Genomic DNA, 14311 nt, shown 5'->3' on the forward strand with positions numbered 1-14311 from the left:
GTCTGCATCGTTTCTTTCACGTGTTGGATTTACTTTTTATTGTTTGGGTTTGTGTTCTCGTTGTTACGAAAGCATTATGCGCTAATGGGAACTCTTTATAATGTACAAATCTTCTGTATTCTCATCTGCATCCGGGTCATCAACGTTCTCACTTTGTACCGCTTTCACAAGTATTCACACAGCATCGAAGCACTGGATGACCAGCATGCAGGCGTACCTCTCCAAATGATACTCCAGAGAGAAAGGACCGTGAGCAAAGCTATTGAAATTGTCATCTCTGCATTTTTATTGTGTTTCATTCCTTGGTTTGTCGTACAGATGATATTGTACATTTGCTTTACATGCAATTTGTCGTTGTTGATGCTTGTGCATTTTATCGCTGCCGCTGTCATGTACGCGAATTCTGCAATCAATCCGTTTTTGTACGCGTGGAGACTTCCTAAATATAAACAGACATTCAAGTACATCTTAAAAAAGCGAACATATTGCGGTAGGTATGAAACAAGGGAGGCCGTGGATTACGTCCCATGATGATGCAAGGCTTTGATGGGAGTAAATCTTCAAGAGCCCGAAGAGTCAAACATTATACTAATTAACCACACTACGTTTTCTCGTCGGATTCCAGTCTTTCTCTCTTCCTCTTGGTCGGCTCCATCTCATCCAAATGAGAGGTGAGAGATGGCTTTTATTTGTGATCTCTAAAAGGAGTTAAAAAGTGCAACCGTGATCATGGTCCATCTCTAACATTGCGCAGTACGCCCATTCGACAATCAATGCATGTTTGTATGCATGGCGTTTCCTTAAAAGAAGATTTAAACTCGAAAGACAAGCCCGGGTTTAGAACAGACAAGCAGTGAATAAGTTTGAGACTTTGAAAATTCATTTTTAACACTCTAATGTGGAACCCGCGACACCTATGTGTAATTATATGTATGAAAAAACGCAGTGTTCTCTGCAAAAAAAGTAATATTCTATTTGGTGGATTTAAACTAAGATGACTTCCCCTTTTTTTTTGTTAGGAGAAACGAGTTTTTACTTGAAAATGCATAAAAGTGGTGTTAGATAGAAAGAAACAAATCTGCACAAGAAAAGTATTTTCTAGTTTAAGAGAGAGTAGCTATTCATCCAAGCAAATGTGAAAACGTTTTGAAAAAAAACATGGGTTTCAGTGTTATAAATAATCTTGCAACATAAATGTTGATAATAAACAAACACCTCAAGTAAAAGCGATTATCTTACTCTAGCCTTTTTTACTGGGTTGCCATTTGGCAATCCTGTCGAAAAATGGGTAACATTTTTCGGTTATTTCTTGTTAACTGTGTTGGAAATCGGAAAAGTTGCACAATGGGGTCTTTCCTGTCACTCCCCTTCTAAGTATTGTGTTTGTGCGTAGAGTCTTCTGCGCGTATTTTTGGTAGGTTTCAGGGGGTAGTAGAAATGCGTAGATTTTATCGGCGGTGGACACAGTAGAATATTTAATTAACCTGCAATGGCGTCGAAGTCATTTTAATGCGAATGGCTTTTTTGGTGGATCTTTAAACAAAATGTACCCTTATATGGAGTTCAAGAATGGAACGTCAATTGGATAAACAAGACAGGAGGTGAAAAATAAATATCTTTCAAGCTCTGAATTAGATATACATTGAGTACGAAAATTACCGAGGAGTAATAACACAAACCATATTATTACTACTGAGTCGTAGTACACCGGAGCTCCTATGTTACTTTTGTAAGTGTATAGTAGACTGCGTTGTTACCACTAACATAACCTAACTAGTAGTAGCTATCGCTATGTGCCAACGAGAAAGTCAATGTAACACACAGTTTGCAGATTTGTATGAAGAGTGCCATTTTTGGAACCCAATAGCAGCTGTAATTTTCAAAGTATTGCAACTCAACTTATCAAAGTTAACAATAACACAGTTATAACAATAGAAATGTAAGTAAAACCCTCGCATACTTTGTATCTAGAACAACAATGTAAGTGTCAACGCGTTTTGCAATAATATTGAAAGTACTGCTGTAATTTTTGAACGGCCTTAATTGTAACAGGAATGTACAATAATTAAGTTAGATAAAATCAATCCCATGTACAAAGTCGCGAAAGTGTTTTCAGTGTGAAACATGTCATGGCGAATCAAACTCTCTCTTGCATGAATGTTTTTTCACTTGTAGAATTTTAATCTTGCAAGATATAGCCATGAATTATATGTCAAATTGATCGTTTATTTGTGTACTTTACACCCAATATTTCCTTTGAAAATTAAATTAAATTGTTTGCAACTCAATGGTCACAAAACGGAAAACAAGCTGCTCTACCCGACTGGCACGCGGGCCGAAATTGACAAGAGCGGCCGATAAGAAAACCTACGCTGATTCAGACTTAAGCTCGTTCACTCCATATAGAACACGCTGGTTTGAAAATAAATATTAAAGAACACTCAAAGCAAGTGTACACAACACAATGGTCAGAGAAATGGAAACCTAGACACCCCTTGAGTGTACACTGGGTTGCCTTTGGCACGTGTTTGTCATCCTCAATTTTCGTACTCATTGCCAAACACCCTATCGAATTATCAGTCCGGAAACGAAACAATGTTTCTTTTTAAAATAGCTTCTTGTTTGTAAATAGTTGTTGCATCAATTAAATTTGGTCAAAAACCTAAAAATTCACCTAAATGCGTAACCTGCGAGCAGGCTCTCCGACGGACTGGGATTGGGGGTAGAATGGGAGCCTGCCTGCATGGCTTTGTATTTTGAATGTCGTGTCCAAATTTTGGACGCAAAATACTGATTGGCTGAAATTAAATAACTTGGTGACGTCACCAATGACAAGCTCCAACAACAAGAGAGCCACTTCGCTTCGCAGAAATAAGGTGATCAGAAATGCGTATGAGAAAATCGTAGAATGTTGCAATATTACCGCGATACAGTGGCTTCTCTGCTGGAAGGAAAGGAAGCTCTGTCTCTGTTATCCACAGGATTCGGGAAAAGTTTAATTTTCCAAATGTTTTTAGTAGCGGTCAAAAAAAAAAAAAACGACATCTTGTCACCGTGGTAGTTTCCTGTCCTCTACAAAAAAACTATCACTGATCAATTTTGACAGAAGCTTGGACCTTTCGGCTGCCTCAGTTGCTTATTTAAAGATAAAGGAACTCTACACGATTTTAGCAAGTATTTAGTTAAGCCGAATATGCGGCTTTCACAAATGATTGCTCGATCTCCTTTAACTCCGCAATACTCCAATACACTTAAAAACAAAATATTCCAATTTTTAAATCATTGAATTAGTGAAACGTATTTGTAATCACAGATACTCGATAAGGCTTTGAAATAAAGTGGTGTAGGTATTAGAATATCGTTTTTCAGTTTCAGTTTCAGTTTATTTGTTTTGCCATTTTACACATACCACACATTATGCAAAATAAAATGAGGCAAGGAGACACAAAAAAAGCAGTGCAGTGCAGTGCAGTGCAGTGCTGTCTAGAATTAAAAGGGGCATTATTACTGTAAGGAATGATGCTATTTATGTCGTCGACTTTGACCTCCTCGGGTCAATAGAGGCATCCAGCCTGAAAAATGAGCCAATCATAGATAAGGGCGGAGTAAGGATAGGTCTAGTTAAGGGATTGCAATCTTCGTGACTGGCGCTCTTAGCCGTTCCTTCACGGACTAAACTTGGATTATCAAGATCTTTCAGGCAAGTTATATGCTGCTTAAATTCTTTTTTCGAGGGCTTTATTCTCCCTAAACTTTTGGCATGGCTCCACCTCGGGTATTGATTCCTGGCCACTCCTTTATACGCTGTTTAAAGGACTTTATTGCCTCTCATCCCGACCTTAACGCCAATTTTCTCAAGTATGCGAAATTAAATGGCATGGTGTTGGCGGTAGAACTATTGCCGGCAAAGCCACGTACCTTTCATTTACCAATGGTTCAGTCTTTTCTGCCCCAGATTGTCATTTTACAGGTGGGATCGAACGATCTCGTACACGCTGACCCGTTGTGCTATTGAGGATTTAGTCACTTTGCTTCATAACCGCTTTCAGGTCAAACGTGTTTGCGTTTGCCAAACTGTTTATCGAGAATCGAGCCCTATGTATAATAAACGCGTTCGCGATTTAGTCAAGTACTTGAAGGTCCTGCTAGAGCCACTCCCGTACTCTTTTTATTGGAGGCACAGGGGTTTTTGGAATACCAAGGTTAGCCTTTATTTCAGCGATGGCGTTCATTTAAACTCGCGCGGCCATTATTGACTTTTTAGGAGCCTCAGAGGGGCCGTTTTAAGATGCCTACATTCCCTGCACAATGAGAGCATTTAACCAATCGCAATCTCTCATCATTGAAAAGACTTGCTATTTATTTGCTATTTGTTCGCCAGTTCCTTGTGGTTTATGTTCACCAAGCCGATGAATATATAATTTTTAATGAATCAGCCTTCAGTTGGAATTACACATTGCTGACTTTTTGGCTGCAACATTCCACGCTGTTCACAAATTCTTATATCATTTGCGGGTGTCCGCCTGATGGTACAGTGTGCCCGATGTTATATCTTATACCGGCTTTGCTTGTTTTTTATTGTGAGCTAATTACAAAAGCCATACGGGTGTAAAATCCTTTCGACCACCGAGTAGGTTAGGTGTGTCCAATGCACTCGGCTGCTGTTTTTTCTCACACCGCTATGGAATTCGGGTTTTTGTTACGTTTTTGCGCCAGCACACACGCTCTCGCTGTTGTCATTTTTTATTCAGGTCATTTTACAATACGCCCCTCTGAGGAATTTCCTGTTCCAATTCATTTATTCGATAGCCCAGCTTATGAGTTTAACCAGATGCGGGCCATCTGTTGATTCTTAATTGACTTCTAATCAGTGTGGGTAACACTTGCACTCACGCTTCCTTTTTAATTAGCTTAGTTTATCTTTCCGGTAGCTTTCTTCACCATCAGCTATGCCTCACAAGAAACCCACGCTGGGTACAAATTCTCGTCGCTCAAAGCGGTTACGTCCTTCTGAGCTCCCTGAAGTGGCTCCTACAACGCCCTCAGTGGCTTCATCTGCAACTCCTCAAGCCAATAACGACTCTGGGCTTATGCAAGTAAATGTCGAGGCTCTGGCAACTACAATTTCTGTAGCCGTCACTGAAGCCGGGAATGCTGCCCTAGCGAACCGCCGTTCCAGCAACAATGATGAGTTAACCCCACTTCCTTCTACGTCAATTGTGCACCCAAATGATCAGGCGGTGGACTACGAGGTAACGACGGTCACGGGAGTCTCAGGTACACTTGAATCTTGCACCTTGTCTGGGACCGAAGATGGGCTTTGCCAATTATTTTCCAGCATCGCCATTTCCCTGGGATCACGTGTGAGTACGAAGATCAAAGTCAAGATTTGGCAAAACGAATATGTAGACTTTGGGGCGCTGTTTGACGTTGGGCACCCGACTTAAAAGTTCTTACTTTCACTCTCGCCGGGGAATACTATTTCATCACAGAACCGTCTCCATCTAGAGCCCGTGCAGTCCTCTAAAAAGATGGAGACCATTACCCAGTGGGTAACTGCCTTTAATACTTTTGTAGCAATTTATGTAGAAAGGGGGCCCCTGGATGCTCCCAAATTAATGAAGTATTGCGAAGTAGTCTGCGATATTTCCTTTAAGTCGGGTGAGTGGCTTTTCTACGACGAACAATTTCGTTTTCTGAGGCAGTCCGCCCCTGAACAACACCCATGGGATCAAATTCACTGGAAACTATGGCTCAGGGCGATGGTGAATTCCCGCGGGAAAATACCCGCTAACCAAACCCATGACAATCAACCTCGTTCTCGTTCACACATCTTTCCCAAGGGTACTTGTTTGACATTTCATGCCGGGGAAACCTGTACTGGCTGCAATTACGAGTATATCTGCTACAAATGTGGGGCAAAACACCCCGCTAGTCATTGTTCCGCGTCCGGCAACCACACTTGCCACGGACCCCCTAAACCAGGAATATCCGGCGTTCTCAATTCTGCTCAGCTCACCGGTCACGCCCATAAGGGTGGATCGGCTTGAATTTTTGCTCCAGGATTATGTGTTTAATTTGGCTAGATATTTGGTCCATGGCTTTCGTTATGGTTTTCGCATACAATTTATTGGCAACCACGCCCCGTTCGAGTCTCCTAATCTGAAAAGCGCCCTATACAAAACCCGGATTTGGTCATGTCTAAATTGCAAAAGGAAATTGATGCTGGCAGGATTGTTGGACCTTTAACCAACGCTCTCTTTCCTGATTTTCGCTCCTTGCCTATTGGCATAGTTCCCAAAAAGACACCAAACGAGGTTTGCTTAATTCAACACTTATCCTATCCCTCGGGTTTTTCGGTTAATGACGACTGTTCTACTTTTCATTACGCCACCATAAATCAGGCAGTGAAAATTGTTCAGTGTTTGGGGGTTGGCTGCTTCATGGCAAAAACCGACATAAAATCGGCCTTTCGTATCATCCCTATATATCCTCAAGAATATTCCTTGCTTGGGATAAAATGGGTGGATAAATATTATTTCGATCGCTGCCTCCCGATGGGTTGTTCATCTCCGTGCGCCATTTTTGAAACCTTTAGCACTGCTTTGGAGTGGCTCTCATTGCAGAAATTAAGGGCATCAGCCGTCTTACACATTCTAGATGATTTTTTATTCGTGGCCCCTTCTGCAGAGAAATGCGCAGCCGATTTGGCGAATTTTCTCCGCCTGTGCGATTATCTCGGAGTGCCGATTGCTCATGAAAAGACAGTGCAGCCGAGGACCACACTTGAATTCGCGGGTATTACTCTTGACTCTATTTCTCAAGAGTCTAGATTACCGCCTGATAAGCTTCAAAAATATCGCACGTTGCTTCATCAATTTCACAAACGTCGAACAGTTACCCTTCGGGAGCTTCCGTCCCTTATCGGTCTTTTAAACTTTGCGTGTTCTGTCGTAGTTCCAGGCCACGCTTTCGTACGTCGCCTTATTGACCTTACCAAAGGTATCAAAAAAGCAGGCATGACATCAAGCTAGGGCTTATCATATGGCACTCTTGCGCTCTTTGATTCTTTGTTGCCTAAGGCACAATATTTTCTTTAAAGCAAGTCATGTGCCTGGTCTTCAAAACAGCAGACCCCTTTCCCACTCTGGTCCCGACGAACCTTCTACCGGAGAGTTGGTCGCTAATTTGAGGGATCTTCTCAGTTCGGCATTAAAACCGGGCTCTCGCAAACTTTATGAACGGGCTTGGGCTGTTTTTCAAGATTTGCCTCACCATTTTTATAAAACTTCAAGCCCCCAACTTCCTTTGAGTCCCAACATGCCGGCTCTGTTTATCTCTTATCTATCGACCCGCCAATTGGCGCCGTCAACTATAGCTTCGTACATCTTCGCACTCAGTTACGTACACAAGCTTAAACGTTTTTCCGACCCCACGAAATCTTTTGTTATTCCAAAGCTGTTGACGGCGGTGAGCCGCCGTCGCAAGAGTGATATTCGTCTGCCAATCTCCCGCCCGGACTTGCACGAACCTTTAAGGGATCTTCGATTCACCAACTCTTCGGCTTTTCAAAGAACTCTCTACAGAGCTATGTTCTTTTTAGCCTTTTATGGGTTTTTCCGCATCGGCGAACTAGCAGCCAATAGTGCTAAGTCAGTTTCCACCGTTTTTCAATTTAGCGCGTTGCGATTTTTAATTTCCGACGGCACAGCTCATTTCCTCAAGCTGGTAATTTCCGAATACAAACACAACGTCAACAACCGCCATTTTGAGATATTAATATCACGAGAAGACTGCCCCGCGCAGTTTTCCCCCTTGCACGCCATTGTAGATTATCTCGTACTGAGGGGAAATCGCCCCGGCCCGCTTTTCTGTCATTTAAATTTGGCACCGATTACGGCCGATCAATTCAATACTGAGTTGCAACGTTGCTTGTCATTCTGTGGCCTTGATACCCGTCGGTACAAAGGTCACAGTTTTCGAATCGGAGCTGCATCGCCTGCGGCTGAAAAAAGATTCTCTGTATCACAAATTCGCACTCTTGGCTGCTGGAAGTCTGATGCCTTTAAGGTTTACATCCGCCCAGAGCGTTTGCTTGCAAATTAAGTTCGTAGTTAGTAGCTCTATTGCTGAATCTATCATTTATACGCCTTACGTAGTTCACGCGTTGGCTGCTACGTGCCCTGTAAAATTACCCTGGGGCTTAATATAATTATCACATCCGTCTTAGCAGTCAATCATCGTTAGCCTTTCATTGGCGCATTGGTAGTTCATGCATGGGCTCCTGCTTCCAGCGGGTCATTACATTTAATTGTTCTCTTCCGCAGTGACTTTTCAGTGGTACATCTGTTTTCTCTGCCATTATCATTTTTCCCTCTTTGGTTGGCAATGTTATGGTTCAGTCATGGGCTGCTGTATACGTGCCATTTAATTGTACTTTTCTATTTTCTCTTTTCTCCTATAATTTTTTAATTTTATAGTGCGATTTCGCTAATACACTCTCGCATGCGGCTGTACGTCAGACATGGGCTGCTCCGGCTGTGCGCACATTAGCTATTCGCGTTAACAAGTATCGTCGTGCTCTTTGCGTGGTCTTGGTGGGGCTGCCACATTTCTGTGGCCTTGGCGTTTTTTCTCGCCCCACCTTTGCTGAACATGGCTTTAATTTACTGCGGTTTTTATTTATTTCGTTGATGATATAATAAATAGCCACGTTGGTGGCCGAATAACGCCAACATGTTTGTTGTTGTCTTTTTTGAGGTTTCCATGTCTCAGCAAACTTAGTGCGACCACTTGAAAAGTGTACGGCTTGCTCTACTTAGCAATATTTTATATCAAGGCCGGAGAAAAGTGTCGACATAAAGTATAATGTAGTAGTTGTAATGCCTGTATTCCATTAAAATCACAAAAGATAACTCCGCCTCGCTCTACCAAAATGTGGCGGCAGTTGTGGTCGACGAGTCACACACAGTGGAGATGCGGATAGGGAAAAAGCCCAATTGCCGTTGTTTTAAGTTTCTGTGCTACAAGCAATTGCAAAAAGGTTGAGACACTGAATGGAAAATCCACCACTTCTTCCTAAAACCCCTCTTCTAGTTCATACGAAAAGGCTGAACGCCCCTCCCTCCCCCCTCCCCTTTTTCAATGTTGATACCCTTTAGTCTGAGTGCCAAGTGGAAATGGAAACAACTTTGCTTGCGGGAAAGGGGGGTTGGAGAGGCGCTGACTTGAATGACACGCATTGTAAGGTTATCAACAGTGAGTGTATCAGCTCTTTTTGCAACTGCTTGTAGATATTTCCCTCACGAACGAAACACATTTTGCGTGGAGATGGACTTCGACGAATTACCGGTACAGAATATTCAGCTACGCTTTACAGCATCTGCAGTAGTTGTTAGGAAATTCTGTCGAAGGCTTACTTCCTTTGTAATTTTTGGGAGTTTCTGCTTTCCAGCTTTTTGCTACTGCTTCTCTCGATGGTTGTCGCGTGTAATTCATCATTGCGAGTAAACGGAACAGTCAATAGGTCCAGCAAAGGTATTGATGGAAAGCAGAAAAATGGAGCTTGAACTGGAATAGGCGTTACGGCGTTCTAGTTGGGTTCTAATTGATAAAAATGAACGTGAAAATTAGTGCAAATTACCCATTTTTATTTATAACGTTACATACGCTGCTTTGTCGAGTAAGCGCGGACAAAGTTTTTTCTCAATGATTTTGCTGATTTCATCGGTCGAAAGTTTCCCAAAATGTTTAGGTGAGGTGCAAAGAGTCATTTCAAATTATTTATCCAAGATAATTGTCCAGTACTGAACTATTTCAAAGCACGTAGGGTGTTGAATAGTGCAGGTGAAAATTATTTACAATACCGGTTCGCAGTTGCCATATTATAAATCCGAATGAGAACGTTTTCAATTTAGTAGAACGCGAGTTTCAGCGCCAAGCGATACAGAATAGCGACGAGACTTATCAACAGGTTGCTGAAATAGTGTAATGTACACTTTACGCCATGAGCGGTGACACTGGTATTACTCATGCGCAGTAAGCGCATGAGGTATAAAATGCCCTCCGTTTCTTGTTTTCCGTGTCACATTAGTGTATGGAAATTTATGCTTGCATACATTTACACACATGACTGTAACTTTACGTGGGGCGGGGGGTAGGGGATTATGCAAACAATTAATAGCTGCTAAAAAATGTATTGTTGAGTCAGAAAAATTAATAGAAAGATTTGAAAAGAAGATTAGAGTCTTAAAATGTATGTATGCTTGGAATATCAGACCATTTTGCATGACAAAATAAACAGTGTGTGTTTGAAGAAATCAACCATCCCTCTCATGTTTCAAGCCCTAAAGTACACTTGCCACAATCCCACCACACGAGAATCCCGGGAGAAAATGTTTTGGCGAGCGAAGCGTGATTTTTCGGACGCGAATCTACACGAGACGAAGGACTTTTGAAAGTCTAGCCCTTAAGATGTGTCATTTTCTCTTGGATGTGCATGGTCGCGCCGGAATCATCGCATCTTGACTGTTCAAACTTTGTGATTGTAGTCACGGTCGTACGGATCGAGCTGTTAGAATAAGTCTTTTTCGATTGTGGAGCCAAAGGTAAGTTGTTGACATTAAAGACAAAATTATATATATTTTCTCTAATTTGTTTTACAAATAAACACTTTGCACGAGAGCGGGGATCGACATAAAGGTCATTCAAACTGATCTCCATCAACATGCCGGTCATCTCAGCTCCTAGTGATCTTTGAGAACCTTAGAGCAGCTTTGAGCGAAACTGAGAATACCTGAGAAAAACTGATCCGACTTTTAGCAATCTGAACTGTTCTTAGAACTACTGTTATTGTCAGTATGGGCATGCGACGAAGTCAAAATGGGGAATTCTTTCAACAATACAGACTAGTCGTTGATATGCATTCTGTTTATTTGGTGGCAAAGGAATTTAGAGGATGCTTCAAGGGGAAATTCTGGTTTTCTGTCTTACTTTTGTTTTACTTAGAGGCCATTTATTTGCCAGTATTGAAAAGTTTGATTCACTTTATGAAATGTAACAAATTAATCATCTGTGGCTTTACAAAGATCTATTTGTATCGCTTTTACATTCCTGAGTTAATTCGACTCGCAAAGGACGTACAAACAACCCAGGTCCAGGAATGATCCAACTAAAACTATTGGCGCACCATACAGTCAAGGTAATGTTGAAGTATTTGGTACGGCAAATGCAGGCACACAACGTGTGGCAATGCCTCTGTCGGCACTTGTTTAAAATGTCAGGAATCCAATAACCTGTTCAGCTGACTTGGTTCAAATTATAAGCATTGGGAATAATATGTATTCAGCTTTGTCACAATCATGCAAACAGGGACTCCTATTTTTGACAGATTTGACTGTTATGGTTATAACAAGCTACATTAATTATCAGTTGACATACAGTGACAGAGTGGTTTGCTAAATAGTGCACTTCCTATAATTTCAGACTTTCCTTATGTTATATCAATGTTAGCTGCCTTTGATTCTTTCCTCATGGATAATTATCATGCATATATTTTATCACTTGAACTTTAAACAGTAACAATATACTGTCTGCCTAGTGGGAGGTGTTATATCAATGTTATATCAATGTTAGCTGCCTTTAATTCTTTGCTCATGCATGGATAATTATCATGCATATATTTTAACACTTGAACTTTACACAGTAGCAATATATTGTCAGCCTAATGGGAGGTGTAAAATGTTTTACTCTCATGGCAGAGATTTATTAGGTATGGGACCCATTTGCAACATGTACTTCAATTGAAATAGATTCATTAATGAATTTGGTACAACATTTTCAGAATATATGTGCACAAACATCTGTTACTTATGAGATTAAACTGTGTTAACATTATTGAAATGCAAAGCAACAGTGGAAGCATTGTTCATTCATTATATGTTATGTTCGAAACCAAAATTTTTACACCCTAGGAGCACTTAAATGATGTTTATCTTTGCTCTTGCAAAGAATGTTCTGCTGTGTCATTTTATTCTATTTGTTTTTCCACCCCAAAAGTCTTGTAACTATTGCACCTCTCAAACAGTTGATAGTATCATTGAGAATGGAAGAGTAATTTATCAGAAATGTTACTCCAGCAAAATATGTTTTTATTTCTGATTTTCTAAAGAAATTAGACGTAGGGTGCTGGCCATGTAAGAGTTATTCATACAGCAAGATGTCGGGGAAATTTATCTTGTAATGTGGTTCCCAGTAAACAACAGCTTAAAACTGCCATTTTGGATAATAAGGAAAGCAGCACAGGCTTTTTGATGTGAATTTCTAGCTACTGCATTAGTTGTGTTTTCCAGTGGTATGCAAAGCAAAAGATGAGTTACGACGTTTTTGTATACAATAGTTCTGAACCAAAAAATGTAACAAAAGTATTTTCAAATGTAGATTCTGTTACTGATCTCTTTTGTTCTATTATTCAAAGTAAATTTAATCGTTTTGAAACAAACTATGAGGCTTCATTTCTTAGATGTTTATGTGAATTATAAAATATAGAAAGGAAACAAATAATAAGAAAGCATAAATCTACTTCAAAAATTGCAGCAAACTGGAAGAAAGAGGAGAGAAATTTACAGCCCAATGGACCCAGAGAAAAAATAAGAGCTTCCTTCAAATTGTTTTGAAAAGTAGAGGTCTATGGACCCATCGAAAAAAAACAGACTCTTCAAATAAATATGAAAAGTATAGGTCAATGAACTTACACGATAAAGAGCAACTTCTCTCAAATAGATTCTTGTAACACCTATATACCTTTTTTTGTGGTGTACAATAAAGTTATTATTATTATTATTAAACTGTCAACAAAAGTACAAATAACCTGGCAGCGCATGAGTATAGGCTACTCAGAGCCTCCTGTTTATAATATAATCTCTTCAATGAACAAGCGCTCAAAGGCTTAAAATTCACGATAATGGTCAGGGAACGAAATGCTTAAAAGCTGTTATTCCGTGTAACAGATATAAATCTCTACAATAAAAGTAAAGGACGGTTGAAAACAAAGAAATAAACAGGTTACGGAATGATAAGCTTGTCAGTCTTTTATTAACTTATTAATACGCCACCATGTCAACGCGAACATCGTAACATGCACAAATAAATTTTCGTCCAAAAAAATGCAACCTTTTCCCTTTTTGACATGCAATACATGCAAATGGCGAGAAAAACAACCTGAGATAGACTTTTCATGATTACATAAGCAACAGGCAGTTAAAAGAAGTTTTCGCAACGGTCTACACTCGAAAAACATTAAGAAGTAGATAAGATTTCATTAATTCTACTGTAGACCGTAGACCGTTGACCGATGACGCAACCATTGCATTACCCGTGCCTCACGCCATAACCAGTAACAGAAAACCGTTAACTTATTCTAAAAGAAAACTCGCGAAACATTTTTCACATTTTCGAATCTCCTGTAAAACTTAGTGTTCAAGGATTTCAACCTACTGAAATACATTAGCTTACTATTGACTGAACAGACACGCGTTCGTATGAAATTCGATCCTGCCTTACGGCTAACTAAAAACTACAGACTGTCACTGGAAATATTTTCAAATTAAAAACGGATTCCACTGCAAATTGCAGTGAAAGAATAAATTTCCGCAAAGAAGTTCGTACTGTTATCACACAGCAGAAGAAACACAACACTCATTTCCCTGCGTACCATTTACGTAAACAAAACGTGATCGGTACAATCTACGCACGCTTTAACGTGTGCGCTCTGATTTCAACTAAGACTTCTTACAACGTATTGACACTTTCAACACTACCTTTGACATCAAACCAACCCAAAACTGTGTTTTTTGCCGTCAGAAAATGTGTTAATGACTACCTGAAGCGTGCAAGAGGTATACACCCAATTTTGTCCTAAATGATTGCCAATTATAGCACTTTCAGCACACCTAAAAAAACACACTTTCAAACACCATTCCTCACTACGCAAACCTACCTGAACTAAACAAAGTTCTCTTCAAAGTTTACAATACAACTGTCATATATGCAAGGTCTCGCCCCAAAAAATAAATAGACAACCCGGCAATACGCAGGTAAAACAACTAGACAAGCAATTGCAAAAAGGTTGAGACACTGAATGGAAAATCCACCACTTCTTCCTAAAACCCCTCTTCTAGTTCATACGAAAAGGCTGAACGCCCCTCCCTCCCCCCTCCCCTTTTTCAATGTTGATACCCTTTAGTCTGAGTGCCAAGTGGAAATGGAAACAACTTTGCTTGGGGTAAAGGGGAGATGGAGATGCGCTGACTTG

The sequence above is a fragment of the Montipora capricornis genome, chromosome 7, assembly GCF_036669925.1.
Source record: "Montipora capricornis isolate CH-2021 chromosome 7, ASM3666992v2, whole genome shotgun sequence".
Lineage (NCBI taxonomy): Eukaryota > Metazoa > Cnidaria > Anthozoa > Scleractinia > Acroporidae > Montipora > Montipora capricornis.